The sequence below is a fragment of the Cyrtonyx montezumae genome, unplaced genomic scaffold (genome assembly GCF_038088225.1).
Source record: "Cyrtonyx montezumae isolate F1298 unplaced genomic scaffold, pur_monq_1.0 scaffold_30, whole genome shotgun sequence".
NCBI classification, from domain to species: Eukaryota; Metazoa; Chordata; class Aves; order Galliformes; family Odontophoridae; genus Cyrtonyx; species Cyrtonyx montezumae.
In genome coordinates, this window is record NW_027072035.1 from 3,832,169 (window position 1) to 3,847,151 (window position 14,983).

Genomic DNA, 14,983 nt, shown 5'->3' on the forward strand with positions numbered 1-14,983 from the left:
GGTGACCTTACCCTTACAGCTACCCTTAACTGTTTTGTTAGCTTGGCACTGCTGTGTGTAGAAGTATCCTGGGGCTACTTATCCACCCTCAGATCTCTATAACACTCTGGTGAAGGTGATAAAGTTTACCACTGTTGTAACACTTCTCAGTGATCTTCATGACAGTGAATTGAACTACTCACACTGAACATGATGACACTTGAAAAAGGAGACAGGAAAAAGGGCTGAAGAAATTGGTTCTTACATAAGAAAATGAACAAATTTTCATTCAAGGTACAAGATATTAGGAACTTAGTTATCAATCAGGATTCACCCAAATCCATTAACCATAATTCCCCCCACAGAGACAGATGAGTTATCTTTGTATGGAGGAAGAGTGCAGAATGGTTCCTGCAACATGAATACTGTGTGGACAAAAAAGCAGGAGACAATGTCAGTCTGCAGTTTAACAAGTATTTATGTCTTTCAAAGCTATAAAAACAGTGAATCGCTGTGTTGTACCTCAGAGAAAGGCTGAAGCCTGACTTCTTATTTCACCTTTCAGGTCATAAACGGAGGCTGACAGTAAGTAGCCGACACTGAGTTTCTTCTGAGCATGCCTAGCAGGGGGGGCTTGCTTTTTGCAAAGCGCATTTTCTATCTTAAGGAGAGAAGGATGGAACTGAGTTGTGCTGTATCACTCTCCTTGCAATCTGTTCTGGCACGGCTCCCAGCTCTGTGTGAGGGAGTTCAGCCATCCTGCAGCCTTGTCTTCGGATAGCAGTGAGGCTAACGAAGGCGGGAGGCATCACAGCAGAAAGAGCTGAAAATATTGTCATATTTTAGGAGGTGAAGGATGCAAATACTGTAGCATAAAGCCCCTTGCTTTGTATGAAGCGGTTGCTGGAGTGAAATACTAACCTATTTTCATAGCAAGGTATGTGTGAGAAGCCTCGAGGGCCCCCATTTAGCTGGTCTGGATAAAATGTGAGAAAAACAAAACAAACAACAACAAAAACAAACACAAAGGAATTCTTAAGTGCCATTGTTTGATAGAAACAACCTTCCTTGCCTGCATTTAAGAGATTGCTCTCTGTGTAGCTCAGCTGATCGTAGGCTTTGCTTTATCATCACCACTGAGCCTCCAGTTGGACAGGATCCTAGAGCTAAAAGCCTGAAGCTTCCAGAGAAGGAGCACACTTGGCAGCAGTTACTGATGGTGTAGCACCTTTTGGGTCAGCTTGCTTTGGAGAAATCAAACTGGAAAATTTCTTCAGCCTAGTTGTACAGACACTTGTCTTCTGTAGCCACCTGCAGATCTTAACCACTTTTGGAGCATCAAGGAGAGAGGCACAGTGTGAAAAATCTTCATCTGCATACCTTTATTTCACTCTTTTTGCCATTTGTACTGTATAGAAATCTCCATAGATGGCACTTCTCATTGGGCATGCAACAGCAAGTTAAATCTTACAGCAGAATTTGCTGTGCTGTGCTCTCCAGTGTTACAGGGCATGCAGAATGTTTTGATACTGGGCCATGGAGGTAGTGCTAGGCTAAGTGTCTTCTCACCTGCCAGAAAAGCATGAGGCAGTGTGGCTGCTCCAGGTGTGGCTGATGAACGCTGCAGCAGCTCACTTATCTGGTACAGCTTGGCTCTTGGAAACACAGAACAGATCCTCTGGTGGCTGTGTTACTATAGAGACAGTGCCCAGTGCCACTCGCCCTTCTACTGCTTCAGCACCTTGCATAGATAAACCCTGCCAGAAGAATTCTGCTCAGTGTTTTCCCCAAGATGAAAGTCTTGAACAATGTGTAAATATGCAGTCAGACATTCTTCTTGTTAATCTACATTAAAATCTTGCAGGTTCTTGATTTCTTCAAGAAGAATGTCAGTTCTGCATGATTTTTTGCCTTGATTAGATTGATTTAAACAGGTTAACACTGCGCTCCCTCAACCTATATATGGATACACAACTCTGCCTGCAGCACTCATCTCCTTTAGCCCACATCTACAGCCCAATTATTGGTCACTCTTATGCTGATTATATATTATAATAATATATAATTATATAATATAATTTTATATATATATATATATATAATTTCCATCAAACAATTGTATTACTAGATGCTACATCAAGTACAAGCAAACCAGCTGGGGACAGGTGAGAAATCAAATCACAGAATCATCAATTGTTTCACTTGGAGGGGACCCTTAAAGGTCATGTAGTCCAACTGTCCTGCAATGAACAGGGAGACACCCAATGCTAGATCAGGTTGCTCAGAGTCCCATCCAGCCTGACCTAGGATGTCTCCAGGGATGGGGCATCCACCCACCTCTCTAAGCAACTTCTTCCAGTGCCTCACCACTCTTAGCATAAAAAAAAATTCTTCCTTATATACAATCTTATACAATCTCCACTCCTTTAGTTTGAGACAGTTTCCCCTTGCCCTACCACAACAGAGCCTGCTGAAAAATCTGTCCCCTTCTGTCTTACAGCCACTCTTTAGATACTGGAGGGCCACTGCCAGGTCACCTTGAAGCCTTCTCTTCTCCAGGCTAAACAGCCCCAGCTCTCTCAGCCTGTCCTCGTAAAAGAGGTGTTCCACCCCTTGAATCATTTTTGTAGCTGTCCTCTGGATGCACTCCAACAGGTTTATGTGTCTCCTGTACTGAGGTCTCCCTATCTGGATGTAGTACTCCAGGTGAGGTGTCACCAGCACATACTAGAGAAGCAGGATCATCTCCCTCAACCTGCTGGCCATGCTTCTTTTGATGCAGCCTAGGGTAATGGTTGGCTTTCTGGGCTGTGAAGGCACACTGCTGGCTCACGTCTAGCTTCTCATCCACCAGCACCCTCAAGTTCTTTTCAGCAGAGATGTGTTCCAACCATACATCCCCCAGCTTGTACTGATAGTGGGATTGCTGTGGCCCAGGTGCAAGACCTTACACCTGGCTTTGTTGAACCTCAAGAGGACTTCCTAGGCCCACTGCTTGAGCCTGTCGAGATCCAATGGCATCCTAGGTCTCCACCCATTCCCTCTGACCAAGCCATGTATAAAAACAAGTCATCACTAGATGGCCACTTAAAATATTCAGCTGCTGAAACAGGCAATTAAAATTACCACTTCACATTATGAATTTCTTTCTGTTTCACAGTGGATTGCAAAGACTAGTGGAATTTAATCAGTATTTCCAGCTAGGTTTCAAAGGGCGTGGGACTGGCATGAATCACACCATCTGTCGGCTTCCCTCCTTCCCACTGTCTGTGACTTCTGTTTTTAGGGAAAGGTTTCAATCAAGTTTGAAAAAGTGAACAACATCTGAAATGCAGTTAGGTTTTTGCATATATTATTAGCACTAGTGGCAGGCAGGAGGAGGCAATCGGCACCCCTCTTTCAGAGAAGGCAGTAAGAATGCAGTTACCACCCACTGCTTGGCAGTAATCCCCAGCTAGCAGCAGTGGTGTCCCGCTCAGCTGTGTGTGTGTGGTGCTTCGATAGGCTGTATGCACACGCAGGTGGTGGTAACACTGAAAACAAAGCCAGGAAAGCTGGGCTTCTTGTGTCAGAATCTAAACAAAGGAGTCGAAGAATACCAGAAGGGACTAGAATAACCTTTCTTTGAATATTTAGCATTGGAATCCCATTAATATAAGATTCTGCTTTCATTTAACAAGAGTTTCTAGCTTTCAGTATTCTGAGGAAAGCTGGAAAATAAGATTTATGGGTATCAAAAAGCAATTTTTAAACAATAAAACCTACAAAATATATATATTTTTCAATCTCATATTTAAAAATAAAGATCACATAAGCTGAGATGAGAGGACAGAGCTTATTCTTAATGCCACAAATACACTTGTTTTAACTCAATAAGAAAGAACCTTTATCAAATGTTCTGCAGCATGGTAATATATCTGTAGTCAGACTACTTGCCCCATTACTTCCTTGAGATGAATTCTGCTACAAGTAGAATAATTGATACCCCAGAGGTAGATTCTATGTAAGTGAAAATCTAAAGCAAGAGTGAGCTTGTTTTCAGACATTGTGTCTCTCCCTGAGCAAAAGTCACTTTAATGAGTTGGTGGGAAGTCAAGTCAATAAATCTTTTACATAAAATATTGGTATAATGCTTATGGTAACCAAGTGTGTATATAGATGTGGTAATGTTGTAATGCTGTAAAGTTAGAAAAAATGTTCTCTTGTATTTAATCTTCATTTAGGTTCAAGTTTGAGATCAATATTTTTCTTGTGTTTAGGCTGTTTTTAAGTTACAAATTTTAAGTCTTTCCCGGTTTCACAGTGTGTTGAAAAGGGTATGTCTTGAATATAGTTTGTAGATAAGCTTAGAACTAGAAAACCACCACTGAAAACAAAGAAACAAAAAACACATAGAAACAATCAAAGAAGGAGTTTTCTATCAACATCAGTATTTAATATATTTTTTCTTTCAGTGATATTTCCTCCAGGTTTTGCTAGTTTACTTATTTATTTATTTTTTTACTAAAATAAGAAAATTATAATGCAATTCTGGTTCAGACAACCACATCAAACTACACAATAAAATGGTTAGGAGAACACTGCTGACAGCAGAAACCAAACGTGCTTCTTGTTATCTCTGCCAACAGTGCAGTTGAACTGTGAAGTTCTTATTAGTATCTTGAAGACAGCTGAGTCAGCTTCATAAAACTCAGCAGGTGCACAAAACCCATAGACACAAACCTGTTCCTTCACTGTTCAGTGATGCTTCCTTCACAACTATAGTCCCACAGAGGTTTGCTAGTGTTTGTCCATAATGTAGGGCTTTATCCCCTTGAGCCTTACTTCCCAGGTAGAGTTAAGCGCACAGAGAATGCATTAGAAAACTAGGGCTTCAGTCAAAAATTGTATAGTTAAGAATATTACTGGATCACAAGTTTAACATCAGGCAGGGTGTACACGAAACTGAGGACAATTGCTCTGGTTCTTGAGTTGAATATTTGAACCAGAAACTGTTGGGACTTGGCTTAAAATGGTTGAAAAGTTGTTCTGCATTCCAGTTGCACTGTATTGTAAAATATGTGGTAATTCATATTTATTTACATTTTATTTGGGAATTATCTTGATTTATTATACATTTCTCTGCAGATGGCATACCTATTATCAATCGGTTACTCAGAGCTATGTTAATTTAAACCTAAATAACAGATTTACAAGTCTCCAGGGACACAAAAGATTAGAAAATAGAATGCAGGGAGACAACTGTTTTGTCACTGGGACATGCTATATATTTTATTTGCTTTTTGAGGTGTCTGGAGTAAAATTCTTTGTCTATAGAAAGTCAGTATGTAAATTCCACTTCAAAATTAGATTTTGCTTTAAGTACAGATAAGGGTTTCTAGTTTCAGGAGCCTTTTAAAATGTCTGTTCTCATGCCTCCTGAGTCTGATGACAAAATGATTTGCATCACTTTGTGACAACACTTTCAGAAAACATTGTCCATTTTACACCAATACAAAAATGCAGTAAAACTTCTTGGCCAGCCAGGCCAGCCCCGTCAGGCACTGGGGTCTCCAAACCTTACAATGAGCATGTGAAACAGAATCTTTGTCTCTCAGAACATAGCAAGACTTTCAGGAAAGAAAGAATGAAGCAAAATGATGCCATGGGGGTGAAAAACCTTCCTGCCCATTCCTGAGAATTTTTTTCAAAGCTGATTTCTTGAACAGCTGTTGCAAAGGGTTTGGCCTGACCTGTGAAGCTCAGCCAATAGGTGGTGAAAAGCATGGTAAGGAGTCAAGGCAAAGCCTTGCTGGATAAAAGTGACAAATTTGCAAGCTGTTTCAGGAATTAGACAGCTTGTCTAGAGAAGATGCCCTTCTCTTACGTTGTGCTCTGTTCCTATCACCAGGTTGATCAATACATTGTTTTAAAGAACCAACCATATTCACCATCAGCCACAGACTCACAAAGGGACTAACGTCAATACTGTACTCAGTCAGGCCTCTTGGGTAAGAATGATCAGTGCTCTCGTTTAGCACTTAGAATAAAAAGGGAAAACAGTGTGATGGGTTTTCTAAAGGCATAAACTTGTAGGCAGGAAAAGAAGCTGAGTTGCAGCTATTTGCCTCACCATGAACACCGTTAATTTATAAAATATCTCTGCTCCAATTTTAGTTGGAATATTTCTAAAGAAAATAACCCTTAATTGTAATTGATTTGTAGGTGGTCCATAGAATTTTGTGTTAATGTATTTATTCAACTTGCATTCTGAGGTATAAAGAAACCAGTACAAAATGATGCTTTAAAGGCAACACTCAAGGCAAAACAGCTTGTAGGCCCTTGACATATTTAAGAACAAGAAAATCAATTTTCCCCTCAAACACCGTATTGGACAGTACTTCTAAGCATCTGAATAATGGCATGTATTAATGATTTTGTACAGTGACTCGCTGATTTATTGTGAAGATTCAGAGAGAGCTGAATGCTTAGTAAAGTCCCACCAAGCTTTTCTCATTGAGGAAGTAAGAACACAGGGCACAATCCATGTGCCAAAACAAGGATTTTGGAAATCCAGCATGAATGCATACTGCTTGGCACATATCTAAAGTATCCCATTGCAGACATTTACAGCAGTTACCTCCGTTGGAAGGCTTCTTTTTTTCATCTTCAATTTCTGTTTACACAGTGGAAGGTAGGGAAATACTTGCACTAATTCAAATATTGCTTGCACATTTGGGGTACTTTCCATTATTTCATTGAATTTAGGTTTCAATAGCAGGGAAACTTATTTGATAGAAAACAAATCTTTTGTAAAATGATCTGCACAGCAAAATGTTTGTGACACATGTGTGTCACTAGAGAAGCAGGTGATACACACTGAAAACAAATGCAAATCAGTATTATAGGATGAGGTTATGGGTCACCATCTACCAATATGACATGGAGGCGGAGGGAAAAAAGGCAAAGTAAATGAGCTCTCTTTCATCTAAAGTGTACATCAATGCTTTTTCCCTCTGGGGATCCTGGTAGCCAATGAATATTTCAAGAAGAAAAGTCAGGGGGTTTGTCTTCAGTTGTAATTTAGCCATCATTTTATTTGGACATTTAAGATTAGATGAAGGGCAGCAATAAGTCTACTGAACAAGCAACAGCGTGTTCGTTCACTTCAGTAGAATTTCACATTCCACCTGTGCATGCCAATGATAGGACGTTGTGTCTTCTAAGAACCAATGTCCTTGTGACTTGCCATCAGCTGAGCATCCAGAGCTACTTTAGCTTTCATTCAGAACTCAAGTTTCTTTCAGTAAACAATACAAAACATCACAGTTTTAAGATCTAGTTACCACAGAGTTTTTTAGGCATTTAAACTAGTGGCCCAAATTGAAAAGTTTGTTTCCCTCATTGAATACCTAGAGAAGGGAAGCACTGCCACTGGGTACTGCTCACAGTTCTGAACATCATCTCATACTGTCCTGATGACACATGGAGCATTTTCTTCCCAACTTGGGACACCCAAGTTTGTCATCTTGCTTAGAGAACTGGGAGTTCCCAATACTCATGGTGCATTTTCCAAACATAGCTTGAAATTGCTGTTGTTGGGAAACGCTAACATAATCATTACCCTATGCACGTATATGTAACATAAGTGGTAATGCACAAAGACAGACCATTACATCATTATGGCTGCTATAAGACAAGGGATGCAGTTATAGCGGTCTCAACTCAAGAAATGCTGAAGCTGCAAAACAACCAGGCTTCAATTTTCTTCCCATTAAAACATGCAAGATATTTGCAGTGAGTTCATTATGTCCCAGATTTGACACAGTGTGAGATAAAGCCTGGAGAGATGCACAAGCAAATCTGAAAAACAAGGCAATAATCGATTAAACTGGACGTAAGAAGAAGAGAACAAAGTGTCCACATTAAGGATAGTCCAATTTCTGCAAACCTGACCTTCTAGGACATGGTAAGCCAATTGCATGAAAATATGTGAAGTATTTCCAAAAGGAAGTCTAGAAGTTCTTCAGGGCCACTTACACATTATTATAACCCCTAGGAAATTTTAAGCATACATTTAAATGAAGTGGCTCATGCACACCTTTTTCCATTGGTATACCCCATGCTTACCCATGGATGCTCATGCCCATCATCCAAACTTGAAATACTTGCTGTCAGTCTCAGCTTATAATAACACCCACAGCTGCATTTCAGGGCCTTGCCTGGGGACTAATTGCTATGCCTTGAGCCATGTGTTTATACCTGTCAGTCATTAAACCAGCAGCAGTGCTCATCCCTGATCATTAATACTAGTTCAATATCAGCCTAGTTACAAAGCAGATGAGCTTTTACTGAGGTAGTTAGGATGCGATAACTGTATAGCTGCGAGCAAATCAGATCATTCCCAACCACTATCCATGCTGTGTATAAAAATAATTCTTCCAGGTGGTTTAAAGCAATTGGCTGTGAGCCAAACAACTCACCTAAGCATTCCGGGATTGCATAATGAAATACTACTTGCCATGCCTTATTGCTTAATTATTGCTATCAGCTTCCAGAATTTCAGTAAACTAAACATGCTGCACAATGAGAATAAGCCAGAGGCACTGTGTAATGGGTAAAAAGAGAACTGTAGTACTATATTATACTGAATATACTATTACCCCAACACAGTAAACTTTTCAATCTCTTCTATTTTGACTTGAAATAAAATGTGTTTATAGCGTACTTTTATTCCAGTGTGCCTGGATTTTAAATTCTCTGAATTATAATGGAACTCCCTTTGTTAATACTACCACAGCAAATAAAAGCGCATCTGGAGAGTAGATGAGCAAACTCCTCAAGCTGAGACAGCAAAAGAGAAAGCAAAAGGAGAACAATCATTGTTTCATGCTATGAAATCTCAACTTCGCTCCTTTGCATAGTGACAATATCTCTCTTTTTAGTCAGTAACATATAATCACGAAATCGTAGAATGGTTTGGATTGGAGGAGACCTTAAAGATAAGTTTCCAACACCCTACCATAAGCATGCCTGCCACTCATCAGATAGGAAAACCAGGGCCCCATCTAACTGAACACCTCCAGGGATGAGGCATCCACAGTTTCTCTGGGCAGCTCATTCTAGTGCCTCAACACTCTGAGTCAAAAATTCCTTCCTACCATCTAACTGAAATCTCCCCTCTTTCAGTTTAAAGCCATTCCCCCTTGTCCTATCACTATCATACTGTGTAAAACTGGTCTCCCTCTTGTTTGTAAGATCCCCTCAAGTACTGAAAGGCCATGATGAAGAGAGAAACACTTAGTAAACAACAGAGTAAAAATTAGAGAAAAAAAACCCCTTAAAAGTAAAACATACAGGGAGGAAATTGATTAGAAGAAATGAAATGTCAACATAAAGAAATACTATTGGTTTTGCTGTTCTCCAAGAATTTAATATTTTCTGGAAGAATATGGCTAAAAGTGGCCTAAAATCTGAGAAATGATTAATCCCTGTTACATCTATGTTTTCTCCCATGTATTTCAAGCAGCTTTCCAAAGCTCAGCAAGTATTCCTATCTGCAGCTTTTAAACGAGAGAACAGGATACTAATGAAGGTCAAAGATGTAAGTTGTGATAAATCCACTTATGTGACAAATATAAAAGATGTTGTTTCACTTGGAGTGGCTCCTTTCACTCATTCAGAATTGCCTAAGTTTACTTTCCTCACTAAAATAAGGTTTTAATAAGCTTTACTGATATTAGCAGTGGAGAACAAATTCAGCTCTTGGAAGATCCGCTGAATTTTATTCAGTTTATTTACCATCAGAAGAAATGTTAATTAAATTCTCAGTGCAAAATATCACTGTAGTTGCATCAATCCAAAATAACTCAGCTTGACATTCAGTGTTTATCAGATTCTAGAGTGTGTGTTCTTCCTCAGGCACAAGGAAACAAACTAAAAGAAAAAAACCAAAACAATAAAACCAAACCCTAAAAAAAGCTTATAAATGGAAATGTGTCTTGGAAATCACTGGAAAATAACTCTTATGAAAGCTTTAGTGGCTACTGCAAATCAGACAACAAGGCAGTGCCAGGCTGGAGATACATCAGATGCCGCAGATTATTGCCCATGCACTTGTTGCTGGTGACATATGTAGTTTGTGAACAGCCATCAGTGGCACAGTGGAAAGTTAAGGGAGTCAGGCAAGCAGCCTTGGGAAATATTTCTCCCCAAAAAAGAGCAGTTCTGAGAGATCACAACACACTCAGTCTGGAAAATGCTTACTCACAAGAGCATCCCATTAGCATTCGGACCCGGAGCCAGAGCACATTGGCATTGCTTGAAAAGCAGCTGACAAGCAGCATGCTGTATAGCAACCCCTCAGTATGATACTGTGCTTCTTCATTGGACAAACAGCCGTGTTAAAGGCAGCAGGGTTTGTTACTGAGGGCTGGAGCTCCATAGGAATCTGCAGGTGCCTTCTCAGATGTCGTGGAAGGCAAATAAAGAATTCTAGTCTGTTGTCAAGAATTTAAATTCTGTGTGGTAATCAGCATCTCTTAGGGACCGACTGCACACATGATAAAGGCTGGAATTTGATTAAAATTATAGGGATGGGAAAATGGGTGCCACGGGGATTCTGGCAGCAGATTGTAGGGTGCAGCCTGTGTGGCCAGCACTCTTCATGGGAAAGGCAGAAGAACATGACTGTGAGGAGTTACTCCTTCCTGAGGGGAAGAGGTGACTGCTTTGGGAAGTGCCTGCCTTGGCATACCTCTGTGCTTTGGCATACCTTGGGCTTTGCAGGGCAGAGGCAGAAAGGAAAAAAGTGCTAGAATCAACACTCTCTCCCTTATTTTTTCCCAAATTATGAATTGCTGCCCCACTGACTCTCTTAAGGAGAAAGAATCATAGAATGATAGAATCCTAGAATCATAGGGGTTGGAAGGGACTCAAGAGATCATTGAGTCCAACCCCCCCTGCCAAAGCAGGTTCCCAACACCAGGTCGCACACATAGGCGTCCAGGCAGGTCTTGAATATCTCCAGAGAAGACTCCACATCCCCCTGTGCAGCTGTGCCAGTGCTCCGTCACCCTCACTGTAAAGAAGTTCTTGCGCACGCTCGTGTGGAACCTCCTGTGCTGCAGTTTCTGTCCGTTCCCCCTTGTCCTGTCTCCACACACTGCTGAAAAGAGTCTGGCCTCACCACTTTGTCCCCCACACCTCAGATATTTATAAACCTGGATCAGGTCCCCTCTCAGTCTTTTTTTCTCAAGGCTAAAGAGACCTAGTTCACTCAGTCTTTCTTCATAGGGGAGATCCTCCAGGCCCTTCACCATCTTTGTGGCCCTGCGCTGGACTCTTTCCAACAGATCCCTGTCTTTTTTTATACTGGGGAGCCCAGAACTGGACACAGAACTCCAGATGAGGCCTCACCAGGGCAGAGTAGAGGGGGAGGATCACCTCCCTTGACCTGCTGGCCACACTTTTTAATGTATCCCAGAATGCCACTGGCCCTCCTGGCCACGAGAGCACACTGCTGGCTCATGGCCAACATGTCGTCCAGAACACCCAGGTCCCTCTCTACAGAGCTCTTCTCCAGCAGCTCATCCCCCAGCCTGTACTGGTGCGTGCAATTATTCCTCCCTAAATGCAAAACTCTACACTTGCTTTTGTTAAATTTCATTCTGTTTCTGACTGCCCAGCTCTCCAGCCTGTCCAGGTCTTGCTGAATGGCAGCACAGCCTTCAGGTTTGTCAGCCAATCCTCCCAACTTCATATCATCAGCAAACTTGCTGAGGGTGGCCACTATCCCCTCATCAGGGTCATTGACAAAGATGTTTAAAAACATTGAGAGGCCGTTGACTAAAGTTTGCAGAATGATCCTTGCTAAACAAATCCCAGCCTCCTGCAAAACACTGATGACCAGGAATAACTTATCAAATTAAAGAACAAATATAGCAGAAAGAATGGAAATGTCACAGGAAAAACATCCTTAAATCATCTTCACTATGCATCACTATTGGAGTGCATGGAACAGACAGATAAATGGTAGACAAAACACAAGGGGACATCAGAAACAAGACAAAATTATGCTGAAAAACTGAGTGATAGCAATGTTGCTAATAAGCCACAACAGAAAGGGCAAGAAGGTAGAAAGGAAGCAGATGGTCAGTCTTGCAGGTGGTACAAATAAACAATTATGGTGTTTTGTTTTCAGGCAGGTAAAATGAAGCTAACGATTCCTCTTGATCATATTGTAGCCATACCAAGTTCTATTGAAAATTAACATGTTTTGATGTAACTCCAATAGTTTAAAGTATTGGATTATTATGAGTGTAACACTAAAGGGGACTTTAGTACTAGGCCTGCTCTGAAAGTAAAGCCTATTTTATTGTGTTGGCCCACAACAACAGAGGTGAACACTGGTGGTATGGCAGTAGAAGTTGACCTATGTAGAAAGACTAAAACTTGTTTAGGCAGAGCCACAAATCATTCTCATAGAGATAGGCTGCATTTCATTGCAATTTACTACACATATCTTTAGGTAAAATCCAGAATGAACAGCCATAACAAAACCCATGCAAGAACTTGGTCTGTACGTACATTAAGTCCTGCACCAGCATGCAGAATAGTGCAGTGCCCTGGTTACAGCTGCATATTACATGAAATTGTTGTGGCCTTGAAGAGGTAGTAGTGCAGGAGTATGATCTACTAAACCAGTGCAGTATGCTGGTGAAGTAATGCTCACCTAGATTTCTTGTTTCCTATTCAATTCCAATACAGCACTTCTGCTTTGGCATGCTTAAAGGAATATGCAAATTGTAACCTTCCTGCACGTGTCTGCAGTGACTAACAAGGCTGACACTGAAGAATACCACTTACAGTTCTCCAAAGGGCCCCTGAAGGGGTGCAGCATGGGGAGGGAGTTAGAGCATTTCATGCATGCAGGCAGCACAGTGTCCAGCACCAGCTCATGAGAGCCCTCAGCTTCTAGCTGCTCCCAAAGTTGAGATGACAGTGCAAATGTCATCATTCAAAACCTGAGCCTCGGTTTTCTCCTACCTCTCCAATCAAGGAAGAGCTTTAAAGCAGGCTTGGAAGGAAGCACATGTTGGAATTCAAGGCTACAGTGCTTCTTAGGTTAGTGTCATCAGGAGAATTAGCACTTTGCCCTTAGAAGGCAAAGGATGTCCTTAAACAAGTATTAAAAAAAACCTGCAGAACTCAACTCCTATAAATTCAAGCCATATCCTGTACCAACAGATCACTTTTCTCTCTCTTTTTCATAAGGGCTTATGAAATGATCTACATTCTCTTACCATTAGTTTTGTTGATGGTATTTTGATTATATATCCAGCTTTGCAGTACAATAAATATAATCTCTTTTATTGTTCTTATTATCAACTATTACTGAATTTTAAGTGTCATCCTTACCAGTAAACAGGATCTTGAAATAACTTTTTTACTTGAAATAACTTTATTTTCCCTCAGTGGAAAGAAATATATTTTTTTCCACTCAAAACAATGAGGTTTTTGTAATGTATGAGGATAATTTTGTTCAAAATAATTAATTTCTGATTTCTTCTTTTTAACACTCAAGAGAAAATTCCTTTTTTTTCACATTTCTTTCTCATTAAAGTGAAATATATTTCCATTTCCCTCTTATTTTCATCCTCTTCTTTTTCCACAGAACAAATAGGGGAAAATTACTCTGAACATACATATATATGTGTGTATATATATATATACTTATATATATATTGCAATTGGAATTACAGCAAAATGTTACTTGGTGTTATTTTTCTCTCACTTCAAGAAAGAGAGAGTCAAAAGTGAGAGAAAATGTTATTTTTGAAAGCGGCAGTGTTGCTTTCCTCACTTTTTTTCTTCTTTTGCAATGGTTTTATTCATTTATTTATTTATTTTCCTTCTTTCTTCACTTTTTTCTTCAGGGAAAGTGGGAGGAATGGGAAACAGCAGAAATGCTATCTGAAATGGGTATTTCACCACAAGCAAATGGAAACTTCTTGCTTTTGCTGTTTAGAAACTAGTCACTGAAATTGAAGAATTTAAATCACTTTAAATGAATGTCAGCCAAGTAGTTTTTATTTACGATGTAGTTAAGCACAAAGCTCACCATATTAAGAAGTCAATGTCTCCTCTTAGTATGTCCTTCCCAGAGTTAGTCCTTTGATGCTCTCCCAGCTCCCTCTGCTACTACTGCCCCTGACTCCTGTTCCCGACTGACAGAAGGGGGAATAAGAAAGAGCTCCACACCTGCTTCCTGCAGCCTGCTTTGCTGGGCTGGCATCAGAGCTATTCAGGCTATGAGGAGTCTGGGACATGAGGGGTGGACTGAGTGGGCTCAACGCACCACGCAGCCCTCACTGTTTTGGGGGGAACGAGGAGTGTAGAGTCACACACGGGGGAACACGGGGAGTAGGTAATTTGAGGAAGGCAGTGGTATGAAATGTTACAGGTATTATTTGCTGTGTTGGAGGTGGCATATTCTTGGCTGCCCAGAGGCTGTGGGGTTCCCTCCTCAGAGATCTCCAAAAGCTGCCTGACATGGCCCTAGGCACCCTGCTGTGGGTGTCCCTCCTGGGGCAGGGTTTGGGCCAGAGCGACACCGTGGCCCCTGCCAGCCTCAGCAAAGCTTAATTTCCAAAATAAACAGCATTGCCTCTTATGAAAAACCACCCACTTTGTGAACCCATTTCATGACATGTTCTGCAGCCTTCTGATTAATGTTTTACTTAGCCAAGAGAGACTACATACAGAGCCTCCTGAACATTAAGTTCTTAAATTGGTCTGAAGCAGCTTACGTGGACATGTATTTATTTTCTGCTGGTGGTGACATCTAGCCTTGGTCAAGGGGTCAACCTGAGGGCTTGGGCATCACTAAGATCTCATTTAAAGTCTGAAGACATGATTTGAACAAAACGTGAATGCTAGTCGGTAACAAATCACAAGCACCACCAAGAAGTGTCTTCTAGTTTTAAAGTGCTTTATTTAAAACAATCTGTTTACTTTAGAAAAC